The sequence below is a fragment of the Anomaloglossus baeobatrachus genome, unplaced genomic scaffold (assembly GCF_048569485.1).
Source record: "Anomaloglossus baeobatrachus isolate aAnoBae1 unplaced genomic scaffold, aAnoBae1.hap1 Scaffold_3393, whole genome shotgun sequence".
In the NCBI taxonomy this organism is placed as follows: domain Eukaryota; kingdom Metazoa; phylum Chordata; class Amphibia; order Anura; family Aromobatidae; genus Anomaloglossus; species Anomaloglossus baeobatrachus.
The window spans coordinates 1-27,165 of record NW_027442765.1 but is presented as its reverse complement, the minus strand read 5'-3'; the positions used below and the strand labels follow the sequence as shown (position 1 = coordinate 27,165).

General features: G+C 46.8%; 16 non-coding genes and 2 pseudogenes across 16 annotated transcripts; all 18 read left to right on the top strand.

Annotated features, from left to right (window-relative positions):
• The first annotated feature begins 654 nt into the window (after positions 1-654).
• Positions 655-794, top strand: LOC142271815 (U2 spliceosomal RNA; annotated as a pseudogene).
• A 65-nt stretch (positions 795-859) lies between these two features.
• LOC142271869 (U2 spliceosomal RNA) lies at positions 860-1,044 on the top strand. Its single transcript, XR_012736854.1, has one exon. It is a non-coding gene; the product is annotated as a U2 spliceosomal RNA (small nuclear RNA).
• A 1,387-nt stretch (positions 1,045-2,431) lies between these two features.
• Positions 2,432-2,622, top strand: LOC142271825 (U2 spliceosomal RNA). The gene has a single exon (XR_012736814.1). It is a non-coding gene; the product is annotated as a U2 spliceosomal RNA (small nuclear RNA).
• A 1,387-nt stretch (positions 2,623-4,009) lies between these two features.
• Positions 4,010-4,200, top strand: LOC142271824 (U2 spliceosomal RNA). Its single transcript, XR_012736813.1, has one exon. It is a non-coding gene; the product is annotated as a U2 spliceosomal RNA (small nuclear RNA).
• Positions 4,201-5,587: 1,387 nt separating this feature from the next.
• Positions 5,588-5,778, top strand: LOC142271823 (U2 spliceosomal RNA). Its single transcript, XR_012736812.1, has one exon. It is a non-coding gene; the product is annotated as a U2 spliceosomal RNA (small nuclear RNA).
• A 1,387-nt stretch (positions 5,779-7,165) lies between these two features.
• On the top strand, positions 7,166-7,356 carry LOC142271822 (U2 spliceosomal RNA). The gene has a single exon (XR_012736811.1). It is a non-coding gene; the product is annotated as a U2 spliceosomal RNA (small nuclear RNA).
• A 1,387-nt stretch (positions 7,357-8,743) lies between these two features.
• Positions 8,744-8,934, top strand: LOC142271821 (U2 spliceosomal RNA). Its single transcript, XR_012736810.1, has one exon. It is a non-coding gene; the product is annotated as a U2 spliceosomal RNA (small nuclear RNA).
• A 1,387-nt stretch (positions 8,935-10,321) lies between these two features.
• Positions 10,322-10,512, top strand: LOC142271820 (U2 spliceosomal RNA). The gene has a single exon (XR_012736809.1). It is a non-coding gene; the product is annotated as a U2 spliceosomal RNA (small nuclear RNA).
• A 1,387-nt stretch (positions 10,513-11,899) lies between these two features.
• Positions 11,900-12,041, top strand: LOC142271817 (U2 spliceosomal RNA; annotated as a pseudogene).
• Positions 12,042-12,738: 697 nt separating this feature from the next.
• LOC142271868 (U2 spliceosomal RNA) lies at positions 12,739-12,933 on the top strand. Its single transcript, XR_012736853.1, has one exon. It is a non-coding gene; the product is annotated as a U2 spliceosomal RNA (small nuclear RNA).
• Positions 12,934-15,122: 2,189 nt separating this feature from the next.
• Positions 15,123-15,315, top strand: LOC142271866 (U2 spliceosomal RNA). Its single transcript, XR_012736851.1, has one exon. It is a non-coding gene; the product is annotated as a U2 spliceosomal RNA (small nuclear RNA).
• A 1,387-nt stretch (positions 15,316-16,702) lies between these two features.
• Positions 16,703-16,893, top strand: LOC142271819 (U2 spliceosomal RNA). The gene has a single exon (XR_012736808.1). It is a non-coding gene; the product is annotated as a U2 spliceosomal RNA (small nuclear RNA).
• Positions 16,894-18,280: 1,387 nt separating this feature from the next.
• On the top strand, positions 18,281-18,471 carry LOC142271818 (U2 spliceosomal RNA). Its single transcript, XR_012736807.1, has one exon. It is a non-coding gene; the product is annotated as a U2 spliceosomal RNA (small nuclear RNA).
• Positions 18,472-19,858: 1,387 nt separating this feature from the next.
• LOC142271865 (U2 spliceosomal RNA) lies at positions 19,859-20,049 on the top strand. Its single transcript, XR_012736850.1, has one exon. It is a non-coding gene; the product is annotated as a U2 spliceosomal RNA (small nuclear RNA).
• A 1,387-nt stretch (positions 20,050-21,436) lies between these two features.
• LOC142271853 (U2 spliceosomal RNA) lies at positions 21,437-21,627 on the top strand. The gene has a single exon (XR_012736839.1). It is a non-coding gene; the product is annotated as a U2 spliceosomal RNA (small nuclear RNA).
• Positions 21,628-23,014: 1,387 nt separating this feature from the next.
• LOC142271841 (U2 spliceosomal RNA) lies at positions 23,015-23,205 on the top strand. The gene has a single exon (XR_012736828.1). It is a non-coding gene; the product is annotated as a U2 spliceosomal RNA (small nuclear RNA).
• A 1,387-nt stretch (positions 23,206-24,592) lies between these two features.
• LOC142271829 (U2 spliceosomal RNA) lies at positions 24,593-24,783 on the top strand. Its single transcript, XR_012736817.1, has one exon. It is a non-coding gene; the product is annotated as a U2 spliceosomal RNA (small nuclear RNA).
• A 1,387-nt stretch (positions 24,784-26,170) lies between these two features.
• Positions 26,171-26,361, top strand: LOC142271814 (U2 spliceosomal RNA). Its single transcript, XR_012736806.1, has one exon. It is a non-coding gene; the product is annotated as a U2 spliceosomal RNA (small nuclear RNA).
• The last annotated feature ends 804 nt before the right edge of the window (positions 26,362-27,165 follow it).

Below are 27,165 nucleotides of genomic sequence, written 5' to 3'. Positions count from 1 at the left end.
TAAGCTTTTCTGTAGTCTGCCTGTTGATGTATTTTCCGTTTGAACTGTGCACAACATGAAGAGACGGAACACTGGCGGCTTGTCACAATGCCCCCCGATGACATCACAATAGCGCTGCTGCCTAGAAAACAAGCTGCGCAGAAGAAGTTGTTCTTTGGGTGGGAGGGTGGGCTAGTGGAAGGAGGGGGCAATCTCTTTTTTTCCCGGGTGGTAGGGGGATGACAGGAGAAGGGAAGCGGGTGGTGAGAAAGGTACAGAGGGCAGGGTTTGGGGGCTGGGAAGGAAAGGGAAAAGATTAGGGTTTGGGGATGATGAAAGGGCTTTCTACGGGTAAGGATGGCAAAGGGTGGCAGTGACGGAAAGTCAGGCAACCTGTCCTGTCCGTCTTTTTGTATCGTGAATTGGAAAGACTGCAAGGGGGAGGGGAGTTGCTTGCGCCCTAAAGGAGGAGTTATTCAGATTCATTGCAGTGGGCGGCGGCTGCAAAACGCACCATTCTTCTTGTTTTTTCTCTGCAAAGCAGCCTTTTCAAGGGTTGGCTTGGGTGACAAAATGTCTTGTGTAGGCGTGGGTTTGTCTCCCTCTCGCTCTCTCTCCCTAAGATGTGTCCGGCATAGGCCAGGGTGCCACTCGAGGCCCAAACCAATTCTGGTTATCGCTTCTCGGCCTTTTGGCTAAGATCAAGTGTAGTCCCTTCATTGGGTTTGCCTTGGTCTTGGCTGGGAGGGGCCTGGGCTTGCACAACCGCCGGCCTCGGGGATTGTTGCGCCTTTTGGTGCTTACGTCCCCTTATGGCTGGTGGTTCCTGGGCTCGGGAGGCGATCACCTGCGGCACTGCGCTTTTGTGTGGTGGCCGATGACCGTTTTCTGAAATTTGCGGATGTAATCTCATCTGTTCTTATCAGTTTAATATCTGATACGTCCCCTATCTGGGGACCATATATTAAATGGATTTTTAGAACAGGGAGATGGAAAAAGAGCTTGCTCTGTCCACTCCACGCATTGACCTGGTATTGCAGTACCTCCAGGAACGGTGCACCCCTTCTTAACCCAGTTTCCAAAAGCAGAACTCAATTCACCTGATTCATATTAGCCCGATTTAATGAATTGGAAGAAAGCATACGTCTTCATATGCACCTCAATTTGGCCCATTCACTTTTCACACTTCCTCCTTTTGTTTTTTATCTTTCACACTTTTGACTTTCTTTATTCATCCAAATAGCAAACTCATCACCACTCAACCTGACCAACTCGGCTATGTCCCCGTGCTGCAGTTCTCTGTCTTATCTAGATCATTTGCAATTGAATGGAATAGATCCCTTTTGGACAAAGTGGATTCACCTGCTGCTGCAGTGACCACAGGTGTGATAAGATCTAGAATTGGCATCTGGTGCGATCTCTCCGCTTCCACTCCAAAGAAAGTTACCTGTTTATTCCTATCATGCATTGGTTTTTGGGGTTTTCTTTGAGTAATGATGATCTCTTTAGTAGTCTGTTGGCGCCCTCTCCTGGAGGAATAGTTTGCTTGCTCTTGGACATTCTAAAAGAGAGGTCATGATAGACATTGAGCTTCTGAGCTCAATTGGGGACAGTCATGGGTGATGAATGTTTGCAACCTACTGCGAAGCCTCATACCGCAATATAAGGAACGTCAAATACTAAGAAAGGGCGGCCTATGAAAGAATTACTACTTTCAATAAGTACACTTAAACGGCTAATTGGGAATAGAAAAACTGTAAAAAGCCCTCTGAGAAAGCCCCCCTCTAACCTTTGATAGTAAGCTTTTCTGTAGTCTGCCTGTTGATGTATTTTCCGTTTGAACTGTGCACAACATGAAGAGACGGAACACTGGCGGCTTGTCACAATGCCCCCCGATGACATCACAATAGCGCTGCTGCCTAGAAAACAAGCTGCGCAGAAGAAGTTGTTCTTTGGGTGGGAGGGTGGGCTAGTGGAAGGAGGTGGCAATCTCTTTTTTTCCCGGGTGGTAGGGGGATGACAGGAGAAGGGAAGCGGGTGGTGAGAAAGGTACAGAGGGCAGGGTTTGGGGGCTGGGAAGGAAAGGGAAAAGATTAGGGTTTGGGGATGATGAAAGGGCTTTCTACGGGTAAGGATGGCAAAGGGTGGCAGTGACGGAAAGTCAGGCAACCTGTCCTGTCCGTCTTTTTGTATCGTGAATTGGAAAGACTGCAAGGGGGAGGGGAGTTGCTTGCGCCCTAAAGGAGGAGTTATTCAGATTCATTGCAGTGGGCGGCGGCTGCAAAACGCACCATTCTTCTTGTTTTTGCTCTGCAAAGCAGCCTTTTCAAGGGTTGGCTTGGGTGACAAAATGTCTTGTGTAGGCGTGGGTTTGTCTCCCTCTCGCTCTCTCTCCCTAAGATGTGTCCGGCATAGGCCAGGGTGCCACTCGAGGCCCAAACCAATTCTGGTTATCGCTTCTCGGCCTTTTGGCTAAGATCAAGTGTAGTATCTGTTCTTATCAGTTTAATATCTGATACGTCCCCTATCTGGGGACCATATATTAAATGGATTTTTAGAACAGGGAGATGGAAAAAGAGCTTGCTCTGTCCACTCCACGCATTGACCTGGTATTGCAGTACCTCCAGGAACGGTGCACCCCTTCTTAACCCAGTTTCCAAAAGCAGAACTCAATTCACCTGATTCATATTAGCCCGATTTAATGAATTGGAACAAAGCATACGTCTTCATATGCACCTCAATTTGGCCCATTCACTTTTCACACTTCCTCCTTTTGTTTTTTATCTTTCACACTTTTGACTTTCTTTATTCATCCAAATAGCAAACTCATCACCACTCAACCTGACCAACTCGGCTATGTCCCCGTGCTGCAGTTCTCTGTCTTATCTAGATCATTTGCAATTGAATGGAATAGATCCCTTTTGGACAAAGTGGATTCACCTGCTGCTGCAGTGACCACAGGTGTGATAAGATCTAGAATTGGCATCTGGTGCGATCTCTCCGCTTCCACTCCAAAGAAAGTTACCTGTTTATTCCTATCATGCATTGGTTTTTGGGGTTTTCTTTGAGTAATGATGATCTCTTTAGTAGTCTGTTGGCGCCCTCTCCTGGAGGAATAGTTTGCTTGCTCTTGGACATTCTAAAAGAGAGGTCATGATAGACATTGAGCTTCTGAGCTCAATTGGGGACAGTCATGGGTGATGAATGTTTGCAACCTACTGCGAAGCCTCATACCGCAATATAAGGAACGTCAAATACTAAGAAAGGGCGGCCTATGAAAGAATTACTACTTTCAATAAGTACACTTAAACGGCTAATTGGGAATAGAAAAACTGTAAAAAGCCCTCTGAGAAAGCCCCCCTCTAACCTTTGATAGTAAGCTTTTCTGTAGTCTGCCTGTTGATGTATTTTCCGTTTGAACTGTGCACAACATGAAGAGACGGAACACTGGCGGCTTGTCACAATGCCCCCCGATGACATCACAATAGCGCTGCTGCCTAGAAAACAAGCTGCGCAGAAGAAGTTGTTCTTTGGGTGGGAGGGTGGGCTAGTGGAAGGAGGGGGCAATCTCTTTTTTTCCCGGGTGGTAGGGGGATGACAGGAGAAGGGAAGCGGGTGGTGAGAAAGGTACAGAGGGCAGGGTTTGGGGGCTGGGAAGGAAAGGGAAAAGATTAGGGTTTGGGGATGATGAAAGGGCTTTCTACGGGTAAGGATGGCAAAGGGTGGCAGTGACGGAAAGTCAGGCAACCTGTCCTGTCCGTCTTTTTGTATCGTGAATTGGAAAGACTGCAAGGGGGAGGGGAGTTGCTTGCGCCCTAAAGGAGGAGTTATTCAGATTCATTGCAGTGGGCGGCGGCTGCAAAACGCACCATTCTTCTTGTTTTTGCTCTGCAAAGCAGCCTTTTCAAGGGTTGGCTTGGGTGACAAAATGTCTTGTGTAGGCGTGGGTTTGTCTCCCTCTCGCTCTCTCTCCCTAAGATGTGTCCGGCATAGGCCAGGGTGCCACTCGAGGCCCAAACCAATTCTGGTTATCGCTTCTCGGCCTTTTGGCTAAGATCAAGTGTAGTATCTGTTCTTATCAGTTTAATATCTGATACGTCCCCTATCTGGGGACCATATATTAAATGGATTTTTAGAACAGGGAGATGGAAAAAGAGCTTGCTCTGTCCACTCCACGCATTGACCTGGTATTGCAGTACCTCCAGGAACGGTGCACCCCTTCTTAACCCAGTTTCCAAAAGCAGAACTCAATTCACCTGATTCATATTAGCCCGATTTAATGAATTGGAAGAAAGCATACGTCTTCATATGCACCTCAATTTGGCCCATTCACTTTTCACACTTCCTCCTTTTGTTTTTTATCTTTCACACTTTTGACTTTCTTTATTCATCCAAATAGCAAACTCATCACCACTCAACCTGACCAACTCGGCTATGTCCCCGTGCTGCAGTTCTCTGTCTTATCTAGATCATTTGCAATTGAATGGAATAGATCCCTTTTGGACAAAGTGGATTCACCTGCTGCTGCAGTGACCACAGGTGTGATAAGATCTAGAATTGGCATCTGGTGCGATCTCTCCGCTTCCACTCCAAAGAAAGTTACCTGTTTATTCCTATCATGCATTGGTTTTTGGGGTTTTCTTTGAGTAATGATGATCTCTTTAGTAGTCTGTTGGCGCCCTCTCCTGGAGGAATAGTTTGCTTGCTCTTGGACATTCTAAAAGAGAGGTCATGATAGACATTGAGCTTCTGAGCTCAATTGGGGACAGTCATGGGTGATGAATGTTTGCAACCTACTGCGAAGCCTCATACCGCAATATAAGGAACGTCAAATACTAAGAAAGGGCGGCCTATGAAAGAATTACTACTTTCAATAAGTACACTTAAACGGCTAATTGGGAATAGAAAAACTGTAAAAAGCCCTCTGAGAAAGCCCCCCTCTAACCTTTGATAGTAAGCTTTTCTGTAGTCTGCCTGTTGATGTATTTTCCGTTTGAACTGTGCACAACATGAAGAGACGGAACACTGGCGGCTTGTCACAATGCCCCCCGATGACATCACAATAGCGCTGCTGCCTAGAAAACAAGCTGCGCAGAAGAAGTTGTTCTTTGGGTGGGAGGGTGGGCTAGTGGAAGGAGGGGGCAATCTCTTTTTTTCCCGGGTGGTAGGGGGATGACAGGAGAAGGGAAGCGGGTGGTGAGAAAGGTACAGAGGGCAGGGTTTGGGGGCTGGGAAGGAAAGGGAAAAGATTAGGGTTTGGGGATGATGAAAGGGCTTTCTACGGGTAAGGATGGCAAAGGGTGGCAGTGACGGAAAGTCAGGCAACCTGTCCTGTCCGTCTTTTTGTATCGTGAATTGGAAAGACTGCAAGGGGGAGGGGAGTTGCTTGCGCCCTAAAGGAGGAGTTATTCAGATTCATTGCAGTGGGCGGCGGCTGCAAAACGCACCATTCTTCTTGTTTTTGCTCTGCAAAGCAGCCTTTTCAAGGGTTGGCTTGGGTGACAAAATGTCTTGTGTAGGCGTGGGTTTGTCTCCCTCTCGCTCTCTCTCCCTAAGATGTGTCCGGCATAGGCCAGGGTGCCACTCGAGGCCCAAACCAATTCTGGTTATCGCTTCTCGGCCTTTTGGCTAAGATCAAGTGTAGTATCTGTTCTTATCAGTTTAATATCTGATACGTCCCCTATCTGGGGACCATATATTAAATGGATTTTTAGAACAGGGAGATGGAAAAAGAGCTTGCTCTGTCCACTCCACGCATTGACCTGGTATTGCAGTACCTCCAGGAACGGTGCACCCCTTCTTAACCCAGTTTCCAAAAGCAGAACTCAATTCACCTGATTCATATTAGCCCGATTTAATGAATTGGAAGAAAGCATACGTCTTCATATGCACCTCAATTTGGCCCATTCACTTTTCACACTTCCTCCTTTTGTTTTTTATCTTTCACACTTTTGACTTTCTTTATTCATCCAAATAGCAAACTCATCACCACTCAACCTGACCAACTCGGCTATGTCCCCGTGCTGCAGTTCTCTGTCTTATCTAGATCATTTGCAATTGAATGGAATAGATCCCTTTTGGACAAAGTGGATTCACCTGCTGCTGCAGTGACCACAGGTGTGATAAGATCTAGAATTGGCATCTGGTGCGATCTCTCCGCTTCCACTCCAAAGAAAGTTACCTGTTTATTCCTATCATGCATTGGTTTTTGGGGTTTTCTTTGAGTAATGATGATCTCTTTAGTAGTCTGTTGGCGCCCTCTCCTGGAGGAATAGTTTGCTTGCTCTTGGACATTCTAAAAGAGAGGTCATGATAGACATTGAGCTTCTGAGCTCAATTGGGGACAGTCATGGGTGATGAATGTTTGCAACCTACTGCGAAGCCTCATACCGCAATATAAGGAACGTCAAATACTAAGAAAGGGCGGCCTATGAAAGAATTACTACTTTCAATAAGTACACTTAAACGGCTAATTGGGAATAGAAAAACTGTAAAAAGCCCTCTGAGAAAGCCCCCCTCTAACCTTTGATAGTAAGCTTTTCTGTAGTCTGCCTGTTGATGTATTTTCCGTTTGAACTGTGCACAACATGAAGAGACGGAACACTGGCGGCTTGTCACAATGCCCCCCGATGACATCACAATAGCGCTGCTGCCTAGAAAACAAGCTGCGCAGAAGAAGTTGTTCTTTGGGTGGGAGGGTGGGCTAGTGGAAGGAGGGGGCAATCTCTTTTTTTCCCGGGTGGTAGGGGGATGACAGGAGAAGGGAAGCGGGTGGTGAGAAAGGTACAGAGGGCAGGGTTTGGGGGCTGGGAAGGAAAGGGAAAAGATTAGGGTTTGGGGATGATGAAAGGGCTTTCTACGGGTAAGGATGGCAAAGGGTGGCAGTGACGGAAAGTCAGGCAACCTGTCCTGTCCGTCTTTTTGTATCGTGAATTGGAAAGACTGCAAGGGGGAGGGGAGTTGCTTGCGCCCTAAAGGAGGAGTTATTCAGATTCATTGCAGTGGGCGGCGGCTGCAAAACGCACCATTCTTCTTGTTTTTGCTCTGCAAAGCAGCCTTTTCAAGGGTTGGCTTGGGTGACAAAATGTCTTGTGTAGGCGTGGGTTTGTCTCCCTCTCGCTCTCTCTCCCTAAGATGTGTCCGGCATAGGCCAGGGTGCCACTCGAGGCCCAAACCAATTCTGGTTATCGCTTCTCGGCCTTTTGGCTAAGATCAAGTGTAGTATCTGTTCTTATCAGTTTAATATCTGATACGTCCCCTATCTGGGGACCATATATTAAATGGATTTTTAGAACAGGGAGATGGAAAAAGAGCTTGCTCTGTCCACTCCACGCATTGACCTGGTATTGCAGTACCTCCAGGAACGGTGCACCCCTTCTTAACCCAGTTTCCAAAAGCAGAACTCAATTCACCTGATTCATATTAGCCCGATTTAATGAATTGGAAGAAAGCATACGTCTTCATATGCACCTCAATTTGGCCCATTCACTTTTCACACTTCCTCCTTTTGTTTTTTATCTTTCACACTTTTGACTTTCTTTATTCATCCAAATAGCAAACTCATCACCACTCAACCTGACCAACTCGGCTATGTCCCCGTGCTGCAGTTCTCTGTCTTATCTAGATCATTTGCAATTGAATGGAATAGATCCCTTTTGGACAAAGTGGATTCACCTGCTGCTGCAGTGACCACAGGTGTGATAAGATCTAGAATTGGCATCTGGTGCGATCTCTCCGCTTCCACTCCAAAGAAAGTTACCTGTTTATTCCTATCATGCATTGGTTTTTGGGGTTTTCTTTGAGTAATGATGATCTCTTTAGTAGTCTGTTGGCGCCCTCTCCTGGAGGAATAGTTTGCTTGCTCTTGGACATTCTAAAAGAGAGGTCATGATAGACATTGAGCTTCTGAGCTCAATTGGGGACAGTCATGGGTGATGAATGTTTGCAACCTACTGCGAAGCCTCATACCGCAATATAAGGAACGTCAAATACTAAGAAAGGGCGGCCTATGAAAGAATTACTACTTTCAATAAGTACACTTAAACGGCTAATTGGGAATAGAAAAACTGTAAAAAGCCCTCTGAGAAAGCCCCCCTCTAACCTTTGATAGTAAGCTTTTCTGTAGTCTGCCTGTTGATGTATTTTCCGTTTGAACTGTGCACAACATGAAGAGACGGAACACTGGCGGCTTGTCACAATGCCCCCCGATGACATCACAATAGCGCTGCTGCCTAGAAAACAAGCTGCGCAGAAGAAGTTGTTCTTTGGGTGGGAGGGTGGGCTAGTGGAAGGAGGGGGCAATCTCTTTTTTTCCCGGGTGGTAGGGGGATGACAGGAGAAGGGAAGCGGGTGGTGAGAAAGGTACAGAGGGCAGGGTTTGGGGGCTGGGAAGGAAAGGGAAAAGATTAGGGTTTGGGGATGATGAAAGGGCTTTCTACGGGTAAGGATGGCAAAGGGTGGCAGTGACGGAAAGTCAGGCAACCTGTCCTGTCCGTCTTTTTGTATCGTGAATTGGAAAGACTGCAAGGGGGAGGGGAGTTGCTTGCGCCCTAAAGGAGGAGTTATTCAGATTCATTGCAGTGGGCGGCGGCTGCAAAACGCACCATTCTTCTTGTTTTTGCTCTGCAAAGCAGCCTTTTCAAGGGTTGGCTTGGGTGACAAAATGTCTTGTGTAGGCGTGGGTTTGTCTCCCTCTCGCTCTCTCTCCCTAAGATGTGTCCGGCATAGGCCAGGGTGCCACTCGAGGCCCAAACCAATTCTGGTTATCGCTTCTCGGCCTTTTGGCTAAGATCAAGTGTAGTATCTGTTCTTATCAGTTTAATATCTGATACGTCCCCTATCTGGGGACCATATATTAAATGGATTTTTAGAACAGGGAGATGGAAAAAGAGCTTGCTCTGTCCACTCCACGCATTGACCTGGTATTGCAGTACCTCCAGGAACGGTGCACCCCTTCTTAACCCAGTTTCCAAAAGCAGAACTCAATTCACCTGATTCATATTAGCCCGATTTAATGAATTGGAAGAAAGCATACGTCTTCATATGCACCTCAATTTGGCCCATTCACTTTTCACACTTCCTCCTTTTGTTTTTTATCTTTCACACTTTTGACTTTCTTTATTCATCCAAATAGCAAACTCATCACCACTCAACCTGACCAACTCGGCTATGTCCCCGTGCTGCAGTTCTCTGTCTTATCTAGATCATTTGCAATTGAATGGAATAGATCCCTTTTGGACAAAGTGGATTCACCTGCTGCTGCAGTGACCACAGGTGTGATAAGATCTAGAATTGGCATCTGGTGCGATCTCTCCGCTTCCACTCCAAAGAAAGTTACCTGTTTATTCCTATCATGCATTGGTTTTTGGGGTTTTCTTTGAGTAATGATGATCTCTTTAGTAGTCTGTTGGCGCCCTCTCCTGGAGGAATAGTTTGCTTGCTCTTGGACATTCTAAAAGAGAGGTCATGATAGACATTGAGCTTCTGAGCTCAATTGGGGACAGTCATGGGTGATGAATGTTTGCAACCTACTGCGAAGCCTCATACCGCAATATAAGGAACGTCAAATACTAAGAAAGGGCGGCCTATGAAAGAATTACTACTTTCAATAAGTACACTTAAACGGCTAATTGGGAATAGAAAAACTGTAAAAAGCCCTCTGAGAAAGCCCCCCTCTAACCTTTGATAGTAAGCTTTTCTGTAGTCTGCCTGTTGATGTATTTTCCGTTTGAACTGTGCACAACATGAAGAGACGGAACACTGGCGGCTTGTCACAATGCCCCCCGATGACATCACAATAGCGCTGCTGCCTAGAAAACAAGCTGCGCAGAAGAAGTTGTTCTTTGGGTGGGAGGGTGGGCTAGTGGAAGGAGGGGGCAATCTCTTTTTTTCCCGGGTGGTAGGGGGATGACAGGAGAAGGGAAGCGGGTGGTGAGAAAGGTACAGAGGGCAGGGTTTGGGGGCTGGGAAGGAAAGGGAAAAGATTAGGGTTTGGGGATGATGAAAGGGCTTTCTACGGGTAAGGATGGCAAAGGGTGGCAGTGACGGAAAGTCAGGCAACCTGTCCTGTCCGTCTTTTTGTATCGTGAATTGGAAAGACTGCAAGGGGGAGGGGAGTTGCTTGCGCCCTAAAGGAGGAGTTATTCAGATTCATTGCAGTGGGCGGCGGCTGCAAAACGCACCATTCTTCTTGTTTTTGCTCTGCAAAGCAGCCTTTTCAAGGGTTGGCTTGGGTGACAAAATGTCTTGTGTAGGCGTGGGTTTGTCTCCCTCTCGCTCTCTCTCCCTAAGATGTGTCCGGCATAGGCCAGGGTGCCACTCGAGGCCCAAACCAATTCTGGTTATCGCTTCTCGGCCTTTTGGCTAAGATCAAGTGTAGTATCTGTTCTTATCAGTTTAATATCTGATACGTCCCCTATCTGGGGACCATATATTAAATGGATTTTTAGAACAGGGAGATGGAAAAAGAGCTTGCTCTGTCCACTCCACGCATTGACCTGGTATTGCAGTACCTCCAGGAACGGTGCACCCCTTCTTAACCCAGTTTCCAAAAGCAGAACTCAATTCACCTGATTCATATTAGCCCGATTTAATGAATTGGAAGAAAGCATACGTCTTCATATGCACCTCAATTTGGCCCATTCACTTTTCACACTTCCTCCTTTTGTTTTTTATCTTTCACACTTTTGACTTTCTTTATTCATCCAAATAGCAAACTCATCACCACTCAACCTGACCAACTCGGCTATGTCCCCGTGCTGCAGTTCTCTGTCTTATCTAGATCATTTGCAATTGAATGGAATAGATCCCTTTTGGACAAAGTGGATTCACCTGCTGCTGCAGTGACCACAGGTGTGATAAGATCTAGAATTGGCATCTGGTGCGATCTCTCCGCTTCCACTCCAAAGAAAGTTACCTGTTTATTCCTATCATGCATTGGTTTTTGGGGTTTTCTTTGAGTAATGATGATCTCTTTAGTAGTCCGTTGGCGCCCTCTCCTGGAGGAATAGTTTGCTTGCTCTTGGACATTCTAAAAGAGAGGTCATGATAGACATTGAGCTTCTGAGCTCAATTGGGGACAGTCATGGGTGATGAATGTTTGCAACCTACTGCGAAGCCTCATACCGCAATATAAGGAACGTCAAATACTAAGAAAGGGCGGCCTATGAAAGAATTACTACTTTCAATAAGTACACTTAAACGGCTAATTGGGAATAGAAAAACTGTAAAAAGCCCTCTGAGAAAGCCCCCCTCTAACCTTTGATAGTAAGCTTTTCTGTAGTCTGCCTGTTGATGTATTTTCCGTTTGAACTGTGCACAACATGAAGAGACGGAACACTGGCGGCTTGTCACAATGCCCCCCGATGACATCACAATAGCGCTGCTGCCTAGAAAACAAGCTGCGCAGAAGAAGTTGTTCTTTGGGTGGGAGGGTGGGCTAGTGGAAGGAGGGGGCAATCTCTTTTTTTCCCGGGTGGTAGGGGGATGACAGGAGAAGGGAAGCGGGTGGTGAGAAAGGTACAGAGGGCAGGGTTTGGGGGCTGGGAAGGAAAGGGAAAAGATTAGGGTTTGGGGATGATGAAAGGGCTTTCTACGGGTAAGGATGGCAAAGGGTGGCAGTGACGGAAAGTCAGGCAACCTGTCCTGTCCGTCTTTTTGTATCGTGAATTGGAAAGACTGCAAGGGGGAGGGGAGTTGCTTGCGCCCTAAAGGAGGAGTTATTCAGATTCATTGCAGTGGGCGGCGGCTGCAAAACGCACCATTCTTCTTGTTTTTGCTCTGCAAAGCAGCCTTTTCAAGGGTTGGCTTGGGTGACAAAATGTCTTGTGTAGGCGTGGGTTTGTCTCCCTCTCGCTCTCTCTCCCTAAGATGTGTCCGGCATAGGCCAGGGTGCCACTCGAGGCCCAAACCAATTCTGGTTATCGCTTCTCGGCCTTTTGGCTAAGATCAAGTGTAGTATCGTTCGAAAAGGTGGTTTAAGGCTCCGGCCACCTTAGTACAATGATGCAATGCACACTGGAAGGTTGCGCTTGTTAGTACTTTGGGAGGATAGTATATCCATCTAGAGGAAACCATGGCCCTACCAGGATCGAGGCTATTAGACTGAGTAAGTGTGGGGGTTATGGTGCAATGTGCCCCAGGAATGGACACCCTGGAGGGAGTCTGAACTTGCTAGGTTGGGACCCTGGTAAGCCTCAGACTCTGTCGCACGCCGCGCCTTGCCTATTCATACTTTCCAAGCATATTGCCCTATCCTGGCCTTCTGGCTAAGAAGGGAAATTTTTATAATCCCGGTCGGAGGTCCGGTCAGCTTTGGGCTGAGAAACCAACACCCGGTTGGAGGTCCGGGTCAGCTTTGGCTGAGAAACCAACACCCGGTTGGAGGTCCGGTTAGCCTTGGGCTGAGAAACCAACACCCGGTTGGAGGTCCGGTCAGCCTTGGGCTGAGAAACCAACACCCGGTTGGAGGTCCGGTCAGCCTTGGGCTGAGAAACCAACACCGGTTGACGGTCCGGGCAGTCTCGGCTGCGAAACCAACGACTAGTAGCTCCCTACTCCACTTGGGTAAGATGCCTCGGTGGACGCTGGGAGCAACAACAAGGCTCAACCAGGCTTCGGCTTGGGGGAGCACCGAAGATCCCTGACCCTCGCTGTGGCCTTCTGGCTCGGAGGGACGGGGTTGATTTTTGGGGATCCTCTTCTCACGGAGGGGTCCACACGAATCCTAGCCTTTGCACTGTTTTTGGTGTGACTTCGGTCATGCATTTTTGCGGTGCTTTGGAAAGCTTCATTAAATCAAAATCTGTTCTTATCAGTTTAATATCTGATACGTCCCCTATCTGGGGACCATATATTAAATGGATTTTTAGAACAGGGAGATGGAAAAAGAGCTTGCTCTGTCCACTCCATGCATTGACCTGGTATTGCAGTACCTCCAGGAACGGTGCACCCCTTCTTAACCCAGTTTCCAAAAGCAGAACTCAATTCACCTGATTCATATTAGCCCGATTTAATGAATTGGAAGAAAGCATACGTCTTCATATGCACCTCAATTTGGCCCATTCACTTTTCACACTTCCTCCTTTTGTTTTTTATCTTTCACACTTTTGACTTTCTTTATTCATCCAAATAGCAAACTCATCACCACTCAACCTGACCAACTCGGCTATGTCCCCGTGCTGCAGTTCTCTGTCTTATCTAGATCATTTGCAATTGAATGGAATAGATCCCTTTTGGACAAAGTGGATTCACCTGCTGCTGCAGTGACCACAGGTGTGATAAGATCTAGAATTGGCATCTGGTGCGATCTCTCCGCTTCCACTCCAAAGAAAGTTACCTGTTTATTCCTATCATGCATTGGTTTTTGGGGTTTTCTTTGAGTAATGATGATCTCTTTAGTAGTCTGTTGGCGCCCTCTCCTGGAGGAATAGTTTGCTTGCTCTTGGACATTCTAAAAGAGAGGTCATGATAGACATTGAGCTTCTGAGCTCAATTGGGGACAGTCATGGGTGATGAATGTTTGCAACCTACTGCGAAGCCTCATACCGCAATATAAGGAACGTCAAATACTAAGAAAGGGCGGCCTATGAAAGAATTACTACTTTCAATAAGTACACTTAAACGGCTAATTGGGAATAGAAAAACTGTAAAAAGCCCTCTGAGAAAGCCCCCCTCTAACCTTTGATAGTAAGCTTTTCTGTAGTCTGCCTGTTGATGTATTTTCCGTTTGAACTGTGCACAACATGAAGAGACGGAACACTGGCGGCTTGTCACAATGCCCCCCGATGACATCACAATAGCGCTGCTGCCTAGAAAACAAGCTGCGCAGAAGAAGTTGTTCTTTGGGTGGGAGGGTGGGCTAGTGGAAGGAGGGGGCAATCTCTTTTTTTCCCGGGTGGTAGGGGGATGACAGGAGAAGGGAAGCGGGTGGTGAGAAAGGTACAGAGGGCAGGGTTTGGGGGCTGGGAAGGAAAGGGAAAAGATTAGGGTTTGGGGATGATGAAAGGGCTTTCTACGGGTAAGGATGGCAAAGGGTGGCAGTGACGGAAAGTCAGGCAACCTGTCCTGTCCGTCTTTTTGTATCGTGAATTGGAAAGACTGCAAGGGGGAGGGGAGTTGCTTGCGCCCTAAAGGAGGAGTTATTCAGATTCATTGCAGTGGGCGGCGGCTGCAAAACGCACCATTCTTCTTGTTTTTGCTCTGCAAAGCAGCCTTTTCAAGGGTTGGCTTGGGTGACAAAATGTCTTGTGTAGGCGTGGGTTTGTCTCCCTCTCGCTCTCTCTCCCTAAGATGTGTCCGGCATAGGCCAGGGTGCCACTCGAGGCCCAAACCAATTCTGGTTATCGCTTCTCGGCCTTTTGGCTAAGATCAAGTGTAGTGTTGTTCGAAGAGGTGGTTTAAGCTCCAGGCCACCTTAGTACAATGATACAATGCACACTGGAAGGTTGCGCTTGCTAGTACTCTGGGTGGATAGTATATTCATCTAGAGGAAAACATGGCCCTACCAGGATCGAGGCTATTAGACTGAGTAAGGGTGGGGGGCTATGGTACAACGTGCCCCAGGACTGACGACCCTGGAGTGAGTCTGAGCTTGCTGGCTTGGGACCCCGGCAAGCCTTGGGCTCTGTAGCACACCGTACCTTGCCTTTTCATACTTTTTGAGCATATTACCCTATCCCGGCCTTCTGGCTAGGAAGGGAAATTTTTACAATCTAGGTCGGAGGTCTGGTCAGCTTTGGGCTGAGAAACTAACACCCGGTTGGAGGTCTGGGTCAGCTTCGGCTGAGAAACCAACACCCGGTTGGAGGTCTGGGTCAGCTTCGGCTGAGAAACCAACACCCGGTTGGAGGTCCGGTTAGCCTTGGGCTGAGAAACCAACACCGGTTGACGGTCCGGGCAGTTTCGGCTGCGAAACCAACAACTAGTAGCTCTCTACTCCACTTGGGTAAGATGCCTGGGTGGACGCTGGGAGCAACGACAAGGCTCAACCAGGCTTCGGCTTGGGGGAGCACCGAAGATCCCTGACCCTTGCTGTGGCCTTCTGGCTCGGAGGGACGGGGTTGATTTTTGGGGACCCTCTCCTCACGGTGGGGTCCACACGAATCCTAGCCTTTGCACTGTTTTTGGTGTGACTTCGGTCATGCATTTTTTGTGGTGCTTTGGAAAGCTTCATTAAATCAAAAATCTGTTCTTATCAGTTTAATATCTGATACGTCCCCTATCTGGGGACCATATATTAAATGGATTTTTAGAACAGGGAGATGGAAAAAGAGCTTGCTCTGTCCACTCCACGCATTGACCTGGTATTGCAGTACCTCCAGGAACGGTGCACCCCTTCTTAACCCAGTTTCCAAAAGCAGAACTCAATTCACCTGATTCATATTAGCCCGATTTAATGAATTGGAAGAAAGCATACGTCTTCATATGCACCTCAATTTGGCCCATTCACTTTTCACACTTCCTCCTTTTGTTTTTTATCTTTCACACTTTTGACTTTCTTTATTCATCCAAATAGCAAACTCATCACCACTCAACCTGACCAACTCGGCTATGTCCCCGTGCTGCAGTTCTCTGTCTTATCTAGATCATTTGCAATTGAATGGAATAGATCCCTTTTGGACAAAGTGGATTCACCTGCTGCTGCAGTGACCACAGGTGTGATAAGATCTAGAATTGGCATCTGGTGCGATCTCTCCGCTTCCACTCCAAAGAAAGTTACCTGTTTATTCCTATCATGCATTGGTTTTTGGGGTTTTCTTTGAGTAATGATGATCTCTTTAGTAGTCTGTTGGCGCCCTCTCCTGGAGGAATAGTTTGCTTGCTCTTGGACATTCTAAAAGAGAGGTCATGATAGACATTGAGCTTCTGAGCTCAATTGGGGACAGTCATGGGTGATGAATGTTTGCAACCTACTGCGAAGCCTCATACCGCAATATAAGGAACGTCAAATACTAAGAAAGGGCGGCCTATGAAAGAATTACTACTTTCAATAAGTACACTTAAACGGCTAATTGGGAATAGAAAAACTGTAAAAAGCCCTCTGAGAAAGCCCCCCTCTAACCTTTGATAGTAAGCTTTTCTGTAGTCTGCCTGTTGATGTATTTTCCGTTTGAACTGTGCACAACATGAAGAGACGGAACACTGGCGGCTTGTCACAATGCCCCCCGATGACATCACAATAGCGCTGCTGCCTAGAAAACAAGCTGCGCAGAAGAAGTTGTTCTTTGGGTGGGAGGGTGGGCTAGTGGAAGGAGGGGGCAATCTCTTTTTTTCCCGGGTGGTAGGGGGATGACAGGAGAAGGGAAGCGGGTGGTGAGAAAGGTACAGAGGGCAGGGTTTGGGGGCTGGGAAGGAAAGGGAAAAGATTAGGGTTTGGGGATGATGAAAGGGCTTTCTACGGGTAAGGATGGCAAAGGGTGGCAGTGACGGAAAGTCAGGCAACCTGTCCTGTCCGTCTTTTTGTATCGTGAATTGGAAAGACTGCAAGGGGGAGGGGAGTTGCTTGCGCCCTAAAGGAGGAGTTATTCAGATTCATTGCAGTGGGCGGCGGCTGCAAAACGCACCATTCTTCTTGTTTTTGCTCTGCAAAGCAGCCTTTTCAAGGGTTGGCTTGGGTGACAAAATGTCTTGTGTAGGCGTGGGTTTGTCTCCCTCTCGCTCTCTCTCCCTAAGATGTGTCCGGCATAGGCCAGGGTGCCACTCGAGGCCCAAACCAATTCTGGTTATCGCTTCTCGGCCTTTTGGCTAAGATCAAGTGTAGTATCTGTTCTTATCAGTTTAATATCTGATACGTCCCCTATCTGGGGACCATATATTAAATGGATTTTTAGAACAGGGAGATGGAAAAAGAGCTTGCTCTGTCCACTCCACGCATTGACCTGGTATTGCAGTACCTCCAGGAACGGTGCACCCCTTCTTAACCCAGTTTCCAAAAGCAGAACTCAATTCACCTGATTCATATTAGCCCGATTTAATGAATTGGAAGAAAGCATACGTCTTCATATGCACCTCAATTTGGCCCATTCACTTTTCACACTTCCTCCTTTTGTTTTTTATCTTTCACACTTTTGACTTTCTTTATTCATCCAAATAGCAAACTCATCACCACTCAACCTGACCAACTCGGCTATGTCCCCGTGCTGCAGTTCTCTGTCTTATCTAGATCATTTGCAATTGAATGGAATAGATCCCTTTTGGACAAAGTGGATTCACCTGCTGCTGCAGTGACCACAGGTGTGATAAGATCTAGAATTGGCATCTGGTGCGATCTCTCCGCTTCCACTCCAAAGAAAGTTACCTGTTTATTCCTATCATGCATTGGTTTTTGGGGTTTTCTTTGAGTAATGATGATCTCTTTAGTAGTCTGTTGGCGCCCTCTCCTGGAGGAATAGTTTGCTTGCTCTTGGACATTCTAAAAGAGAGGTCATGATAGACATTGAGCTTCTGAGCTCAATTGGGGACAGTCATGGGTGATGAATGTTTGCAACCTACTGCGAAGCCTCATACCGCAATATAAGGAACGTCAAATACTAAGAAAGGGCGGCCTATGAAAGAATTACTACTTTCAATAAGTACACTTAAACGGCTAATTGGGAATAGAAAAACTGTAAAAAGCCCTCTGAGAAAGCCCCCCTCTAACCTTTGATAGTAAGCTTTTCTGTAGTCTGCCTGTTGATGTATTTTCCGTTTGAACTGTGCACAACATGAAGAGACGGAACACTGGCGGCTTGTCACAATGCCCCCCGATGACATCACAATAGCGCTGCTGCCTAGAAAACAAGCTGCGCAGAAGAAGTTGTTCTTTGGGTGGGAGGGTGGGCTAGTGGAAGGAGGGGGCAATCTCTTTTTTTCCCGGGTGGTAGGGGGATGACAGGAGAAGGGAAGCGGGTGGTGAGAAAGGTACAGAGGGCAGGGTTTGGGGGCTGGGAAGGAAAGGGAAAAGATTAGGGTTTGGGGATGATGAAAGGGCTTTCTACGGGTAAGGATGGCAAAGGGTGGCAGTGACGGAAAGTCAGGCAACCTGTCCTGTCCGTCTTTTTGTATCGTGAATTGGAAAGACTGCAAGGGGGAGGGGAGTTGCTTGCGCCCTAAAGGAGGAGTTATTCAGATTCATTGCAGTGGGCGGCGGCTGCAAAACGCACCATTCTTCTTGTTTTTGCTCTGCAAAGCAGCCTTTTCAAGGGTTGGCTTGGGTGACAAAATGTCTTGTGTAGGCGTGGGTTTGTCTCCCTCTCGCTCTCTCTCCCTAAGATGTGTCCGGCATAGGCCAGGGTGCCACTCGAGGCCCAAACCAATTCTGGTTATCGCTTCTCGGCCTTTTGGCTAAGATCAAGTGTAGTATCTGTTCTTATCAGTTTAATATCTGATACGTCCCCTATCTGGGGACCATATATTAAATGGATTTTTAGAACAGGGAGATGGAAAAAGAGCTTGCTCTGTCCACTCCACGCATTGACCTGGTATTGCAGTACCTCCAGGAACGGTGCACCCCTTCTTAACCCAGTTTCCAAAAGCAGAACTCAATTCACCTGATTCATATTAGCCCGATTTAATGAATTGGAAGAAAGCATACGTCTTCATATGCACCTCAATTTGGCCCATTCACTTTTCACACTTCCTCCTTTTGTTTTTTATCTTTCACACTTTTGACTTTCTTTATTCATCCAAATAGCAAACTCATCACCACTCAACCTGACCAACTCGGCTATGTCCCCGTGCTGCAGTTCTCTGTCTTATCTAGATCATTTGCAATTGAATGGAATAGATCCCTTTTGGACAAAGTGGATTCACCTGCTGCTGCAGTGACCACAGGTGTGATAAGATCTAGAATTGGCATCTGGTGCGATCTCTCCGCTTCCACTCCAAAGAAAGTTACCTGTTTATTCCTATCATGCATTGGTTTTTGGGGTTTTCTTTGAGTAATGATGATCTCTTTAGTAGTCTGTTGGCGCCCTCTCCTGGAGGAATAGTTTGCTTGCTCTTGGACATTCTAAAAGAGAGGTCATGATAGACATTGAGCTTCTGAGCTCAATTGGGGACAGTCATGGGTGATGAATGTTTGCAACCTACTGCGAAGCCTCATACCGCAATATAAGGAACGTCAAATACTAAGAAAGGGCGGCCTATGAAAGAATTACTACTTTCAATAAGTACACTTAAACGGCTAATTGGGAATAGAAAAACTGTAAAAAGCCCTCTGAGAAAGCCCCCCTCTAACCTTTGATAGTAAGCTTTTCTGTAGTCTGCCTGTTGATGTATTTTCCGTTTGAACTGTGCACAACATGAAGAGACGGAACACTGGCGGCTTGTCACAATGCCCCCCGATGACATCACAATAGCGCTGCTGCCTAGAAAACAAGCTGCGCAGAAGAAGTTGTTCTTTGGGTGGGAGGGTGGGCTAGTGGAAGGAGGGGGCAATCTCTTTTTTTCCCGGGTGGTAGGGGGATGACAGGAGAAGGGAAGCGGGTGGTGAGAAAGGTACAGAGGGCAGGGTTTGGGGGCTGGGAAGGAAAGGGAAAAGATTAGGGTTTGGGGATGATGAAAGGGCTTTCTACGGGTAAGGATGGCAAAGGGTGGCAGTGACGGAAAGTCAGGCAACCTGTCCTGTCCGTCTTTTTGTATCGTGAATTGGAAAGACTGCAAGGGGGAGGGGAGTTGCTTGCGCCCTAAAGGAGGAGTTATTCAGATTCATTGCAGTGGGCGGCGGCTGCAAAACGCACCATTCTTCTTGTTTTTGCTCTGCAAAGCAGCCTTTTCAAGGGTTGGCTTGGGTGACAAAATGTCTTGTGTAGGCGTGGGTTTGTCTCCCTCTCGCTCTCTCTCCCTAAGATGTGTCCGGCATAGGCCAGGGTGCCACTCGAGGCCCAAACCAATTCTGGTTATCGCTTCTCGGCCTTTTGGCTAAGATCAAGTGTAGTATCTGTTCTTATCAGTTTAATATCTGATACGTCCCCTATCTGGGGACCATATATTAAATGGATTTTTAGAACAGGGAGATGGAAAAAGAGCTTGCTCTGTCCACTCCACGCATTGACCTGGTATTGCAGTACCTCCAGGAACGGTGCACCCCTTCTTAACCCAGTTTCCAAAAGCAGAACTCAATTCACCTGATTCATATTAGCCCGATTTAATGAATTGGAAGAAAGCATACGTCTTCATATGCACCTCAATTTGGCCCATTCACTTTTCACACTTCCTCCTTTTGTTTTTTATCTTTCACACTTTTGACTTTCTTTATTCATCCAAATAGCAAACTCATCACCACTCAACCTGACCAACTCGGCTATGTCCCCGTGCTGCAGTTCTCTGTCTTATCTAGATCATTTGCAATTGAATGGAATAGATCCCTTTTGGACAAAGTGGATTCACCTGCTGCTGCAGTGACCACAGGTGTGATAAGATCTAGAATTGGCATCTGGTGCGATCTCTCCGCTTCCACTCCAAAGAAAGTTACCTGTTTATTCCTATCATGCATTGGTTTTTGGGGTTTTCTTTGAGTAATGATGATCTCTTTAGTAGTCTGTTGGCGCCCTCTCCTGGAGGAATAGTTTGCTTGCTCTTGGACATTCTAAAAGAGAGGTCATGATAGACATTGAGCTTCTGAGCTCAATTGGGGACAGTCATGGGTGATGAATGTTTGCAACCTACTGCGAAGCCTCATACCGCAATATAAGGAACGTCAAATACTAAGAAAGGGCGGCCTATGAAAGAATTACTACTTTCAATAAGTACACTTAAACGGCTAATTGGGAATAGAAAAACTGTAAAAAGCCCTCTGAGAAAGCCCCCCTCTAACCTTTGATAGTAAGCTTTTCTGTAGTCTGCCTGTTGATGTATTTTCCGTTTGAACTGTGCACAACATGAAGAGACGGAACACTGGCGGCTTGTCACAATGCCCCCCGATGACATCACAATAGCGCTGCTGCCTAGAAAACAAGCTGCGCAGAAGAAGTTGTTCTTTGGGTGGGAGGGTGGGCTAGTGGAAGGAGGGGGCAATCTCTTTTTTTCCCGGGTGGTAGGGGGATGACAGGAGAAGGGAAGCGGGTGGTGAGAAAGGTACAGAGGGCAGGGTTTGGGGGCTGGGAAGGAAAGGGAAAAGATTAGGGTTTGGGGATGATGAAAGGGCTTTCTACGGGTAAGGATGGCAAAGGGTGGCAGTGACGGAAAGTCAGGCAACCTGTCCTGTCCGTCTTTTTGTATCGTGAATTGGAAAGACTGCAAGGGGGAGGGGAGTTGCTTGCGCCCTAAAGGAGGAGTTATTCAGATTCATTGCAGTGGGCGGCGGCTGCAAAACGCACCATTCTTCTTGTTTTTGCTCTGCAAAGCAGCCTTTTCAAGGGTTGGCTTGGGTGACAAAATGTCTTGTGTAGGCGTGGGTTTGTCTCCCTCTCGCTCTCTCTCCCTAAGATGTGTCCGGCATAGGCCAGGGTGCCACTCGAGGCCCAAACCAATTCTGGTTATCGCTTCTCGGCCTTTTGGCTAAGATCAAGTGTAGTATCTGTTCTTATCAGTTTAATATCTGATACGTCCCCTATCTGGGGACCATATATTAAATGGATTTTTAGAACAGGGAGATGGAAAAAGAGCTTGCTCTGTCCACTCCACGCATTGACCTGGTATTGCAGTACCTCCAGGAACGGTGCACCCCTTCTTAACCCAGTTTCCAAAAGCAGAACTCAATTCACCTGATTCATATTAGCCCGATTTAATGAATTGGAAGAAAGCATACGTCTTCATATGCACCTCAATTTGGCCCATTCACTTTTCACACTTCCTCCTTTTGTTTTTTATCTTTCACACTTTTGACTTTCTTTATTCATCCAAATAGCAAACTCATCACCACTCAACCTGACCAACTCGGCTATGTCCCCGTGCTGCAGTTCTCTGTCTTATCTAGATCATTTGCAATTGAATGGAATAGATCCCTTTTGGACAAAGTGGATTCACCTGCTGCTGCAGTGACCACAGGTGTGATAAGATCTAGAATTGGCATCTGGTGCGATCTCTCCGCTTCCACTCCAAAGAAAGTTACCTGTTTATTCCTATCATGCATTGGTTTTTGGGGTTTTCTTTGAGTAATGATGATCTCTTTAGTAGTCTGTTGGCGCCCTCTCCTGGAGGAATAGTTTGCTTGCTCTTGGACATTCTAAAAGAGAGGTCATGATAGACATTGAGCTTCTGAGCTCAATTGGGGACAGTCATGGGTGATGAATGTTTGCAACCTACTGCGAAGCCTCATACCGCAATATAAGGAACGTCAAATACTAAGAAAGGGCGGCCTATGAAAGAATTACTACTTTCAATAAGTACACTTAAACGGCTAATTGGGAATAGAAAAACTGTAAAAAGCCCTCTGAGAAAGCCCCCCTCTAACCTTTGATAGTAAGCTTTTCTGTAGTCTGCCTGTTGATGTATTTTCCGTTTGAACTGTGCACAACATGAAGAGACGGAACACTGGCGGCTTGTCACAATGCCCCCCGATGACATCACAATAGCGCTGCTGCCTAGAAAACAAGCTGCGCAGAAGAAGTTGTTCTTTGGGTGGGAGGGTGGGCTAGTGGAAGGAGGGGGCAATCTCTTTTTTTCCCGGGTGGTAGGGGGATGACAGGAGAAGGGAAGCGGGTGGTGAGAAAGGTACAGAGGGCAGGGTTTGGGGGCTGGGAAGGAAAGGGAAAAGATTAGGGTTTGGGGATGATGAAAGGGCTTTCTACGGGTAAGGATGGCAAAGGGTGGCAGTGACGGAAAGTCAGGCAACCTGTCCTGTCCGTCTTTTTGTATCGTGAATTGGAAAGACTGCAAGGGGGAGGGGAGTTGCTTGCGCCCTAAAGGAGGAGTTATTCAGATTCATTGCAGTGGGCGGCGGCTGCAAAACGCACCATTCTTCTTGTTTTTGCTCTGCAAAGCAGCCTTTTCAAGGGTTGGCTTGGGTGACAAAATGTCTTGTGTAGGCGTGGGTTTGTCTCCCTCTCGCTCTCTCTCCCTAAGATGTGTCCGGCATAGGCCAGGGTGCCACTCGAGGCCCAAACCAATTCTGGTTATCGCTTCTCGGCCTTTTGGCTAAGATCAAGTGTAGTATCTGTTCTTATCAGTTTAATATCTGATACGTCCCCTATCTGGGGACCATATATTAAATGGATTTTTAGAACAGGGAGATGGAAAAAGAGCTTGCTCTGTCCACTCCACGCATTGACCTGGTATTGCAGTACCTCCAGGAACGGTGCACCCCTTCTTAACCCAGTTTCCAAAAGCAGAACTCAATTCACCTGATTCATATTAGCCCGATTTAATGAATTGGAAGAAAGCATACGTCTTCATATGCACCTCAATTTGGCCCATTCACTTTTCACACTTCCTCCTTTTGTTTTTTATCTTTCACACTTTTGACTTTCTTTATTCATCCAAATAGCAAACTCATCACCACTCAACCTGACCAACTCGGCTATGTCCCCGTGCTGCAGTTCTCTGTCTTATCTAGATCATTTGCAATTGAATGGAATAGATCCCTTTTGGACAAAGTGGATTCACCTGCTGCTGCAGTGACCACAGGTGTGATAAGATCTAGAATTGGCATCTGGTGCGATCTCTCCGCTTCCACTCCAAAGAAAGTTACCTGTTTATTCCTATCATGCATTGGTTTTTGGGGTTTTCTTTGAGTAATGATGATCTCTTTAGTAGTCTGTTGGCGCCCTCTCCTGGAGGAATAGTTTGCTTGCTCTTGGACATTCTAAAAGAGAGGTCATGATAGACATTGAGCTTCTGAGCTCAATTGGGGACAGTCATGGGTGATGAATGTTTGCAACCTACTGCGAAGCCTCATACCGCAATATAAGGAACGTCAAATACTAAGAAAGGGCGGCCTATGAAAGAATTACTACTTTCAATAAGTACACTTAAACGGCTAATTGGGAATAGAAAAACTGTAAAAAGCCCTCTGAGAAAGCCCCCCTCTAACCTTTGATAGTAAGCTTTTCTGTAGTCTGCCTGTTGATGTATTTTCCGTTTGAACTGTGCACAACATGAAGAGACGGAACACTGGCGGCTTGTCACAATGCCCCCCGATGACATCACAATAGCGCTGCTGCCTAGAAAACAAGCTGCGCAGAAGAAGTTGTTCTTTGGGTGGGAGGGTGGGCTAGTGGAAGGAGGGGGCAATCTCTTTTTTTCCCGGGTGGTAGGGGGATGACAGGAGAAGGGAAGCGGGTGGTGAGAAAGGTACAGAGGGCAGGGTTTGGGGGCTGGGAAGGAAAGGGAAAAGATTAGGGTTTGGGGATGATGAAAGGGCTTTCTACGGGTAAGGATGGCAAAGGGTGGCAGTGACGGAAAGTCAGGCAACCTGTCCTGTCCGTCTTTTTGTATCGTGAATTGGAAAGACTGCAAGGGGGAGGGGAGTTGCTTGCGCCCTAAAGGAGGAGTTATTCAGATTCATTGCAGTGGGCGGCGGCTGCAAAACGCACCATTCTTCTTGTTTTTGCTCTGCAAAGCAGCCTTTTCAAGGGTTGGCTTGGGTGACAAAATGTCTTGTGTAGGCGTGGGTTTGTCTCCCTCTCGCTCTCTCTCCCTAAGATGTGTCCGGCATAGGCCAGGGTGCCACTCGAGGCCCAAACCAATTCTGGTTATCGCTTCTCGGCCTTTTGGCTAAGATCAAGTGTAGTATCTGTTCTTATCAGTTTAATATCTGATACGTCCCCTATCTGGGGACCATATATTAAATGGATTTTTAGAACAGGGAGATGGAAAAAGAGCTTGCTCTGTCCACTCCACGCATTGACCTGGTATTGCAGTACCTCCAGGAACGGTGCACCCCTTCTTAACCCAGTTTCCAAAAGCAGAACTCAATTCACCTGATTCATATTAGCCCGATTTAATGAATTGGAAGAAAGCATACGTCTTCATATGCACCTCAATTTGGCCCATTCACTTTTCACACTTCCTCCTTTTGTTTTTTATCTTTCACACTTTTGACTTTCTTTATTCATCCAAATAGCAAACTCATCACCACTCAACCTGACCAACTCGGCTATGTCCCCGTGCTGCAGTTCTCTGTCTTATCTAGATCATTTGCAATTGAATGGAATAGATCCCTTTTGGACAAAGTGGATTCACCTGCTGCTGCAGTGACCACAGGTGTGATAAGATCTAGAATTGGCATCTGGTGCGATCTCTCCGCTTCCACTCCAAAGAAAGTTACCTGTTTATTCCTATCATGCATTGGTTTTTGGGGTTTTCTTTGAGTAATGATGATCTCTTTAGTAGTCTGTTGGCGCCCTCTCCTGGAGGAATAGTTTGCTTGCTCTTGGACATTCTAAAAGAGAGGTCATGATAGACATTGAGCTTCTGAGCTCAATTGGGGACAGTCATGGGTGATGAATGTTTGCAACCTACTGCGAAGCCTCATACCGCAATATAAGGAACGTCAAATACTAAGAAAGGGCGGCCTATGAAAGAATTACTACTTTCAATAAGTACACTTAAACGGCTAATTGGGAATAGAAAAACTGTAAAAAGCCCTCTGAGAAAGCCCCCCTCTAACCTTTGATAGTAAGCTTTTCTGTAGTCTGCCTGTTGATGTATTTTCCGTTTGAACTGTGCACAACATGAAGAGACGGAACACTGGCGGCTTGTCACAATGCCCCCCGATGACATCACAATAGCGCTGCTGCCTAGAAAACAAGCTGCGCAGAAGAAGTTGTTCTTTGGGTGGGAGGGTGGGCTAGTGGAAGGAGGGGGCAATCTCTTTTTTTCCCGGGTGGTAGGGGGATGACAGGAGAAGGGAAGCGGGTGGTGAGAAAGGTACAGAGGGCAGGGTTTGGGGGCTGGGAAGGAAAGGGAAAAGATTAGGGTTTGGGGATGATGAAAGGGCTTTCTACGGGTAAGGATGGCAAAGGGTGGCAGTGACGGAAAGTCAGGCAACCTGTCCTGTCCGTCTTTTTGTATCGTGAATTGGAAAGACTGCAAGGGGGAGGGGAGTTGCTTGCGCCCTAAAGGAGGAGTTATTCAGATTCATTGCAGTGGGCGGCGGCTGCAAAACGCACCATTCTTCTTGTTTTTGCTCTGCAAAGCAGCCTTTTCAAGGGTTGGCTTGGGTGACAAAATGTCTTGTGTAGGCGTGGGTTTGTCTCCCTCTCGCTCTCTCTCCCTAAGATGTGTCCGGCATAGGCCAGGGTGCCACTCGAGGCCCAAACCAATTCTGGTTATCGCTTCTCGGCCTTTTGGCTAAGATCAAGTGTAGTATCTGTTCTTATCAGTTTAATATCTGATACGTCCCCTATCTGGGGACCATATATTAAATGGATTTTTAGAACAGGGAGATGGAAAAAGAGCTTGCTCTGTCCACTCCACGCATTGACCTGGTATTGCAGTACCTCCAGGAACGGTGCACCCCTTCTTAACCCAGTTTCCAAAAGCAGAACTCAATTCACCTGATTCATATTAGCCCGATTTAATGAATTGGAAGAAAGCATACGTCTTCATATGCACCTCAATTTGGCCCATTCACTTTTCACACTTCCTCCTTTTGTTTTTTATCTTTCACACTTTTGACTTTCTTTATTCATCCAAATAGCAAACTCATCACCACTCAACCTGACCAACTCGGCTATGTCCCCGTGCTGCAGTTCTCTGTCTTATCTAGATCATTTGCAATTGAATGGAATAGATCCCTTTTGGACAAAGTGGATTCACCTGCTGCTGCAGTGACCACAGGTGTGATAAGATCTAGAATTGGCATCTGGTGCGATCTCTCCGCTTCCACTCCAAAGAAAGTTACCTGTTTATTCCTATCATGCATTGGTTTTTGGGGTTTTCTTTGAGTAATGATGATCTCTTTAGTAGTCTGTTGGCGCCCTCTCCTGGAGGAATAGTTTGCTTGCTCTTGGACATTCTAAAAGAGAGGTCATGATAGACATTGAGCTTCTGAGCTCAATTGGGGACAGTCATGGGTGATGAATGTTTGCAACCTACTGCGAAGCCTCATACCGCAATATAAGGAACGTCAAATACTAAGAAAGGGCGGCCTATGAAAGAATTACTACTTTCAATAAGTACACTTAAACGGCTAATTGGGAATAGAAAAACTGTAAAAAGCCCTCTGAGAAAGCCCCCCTCTAACCTTTGATAGTAAGCTTTTCTGTAGTCTGCCTGTTGATGTATTTTCCGTTTGAACTGTGCACAACATGAAGAGACGGAACA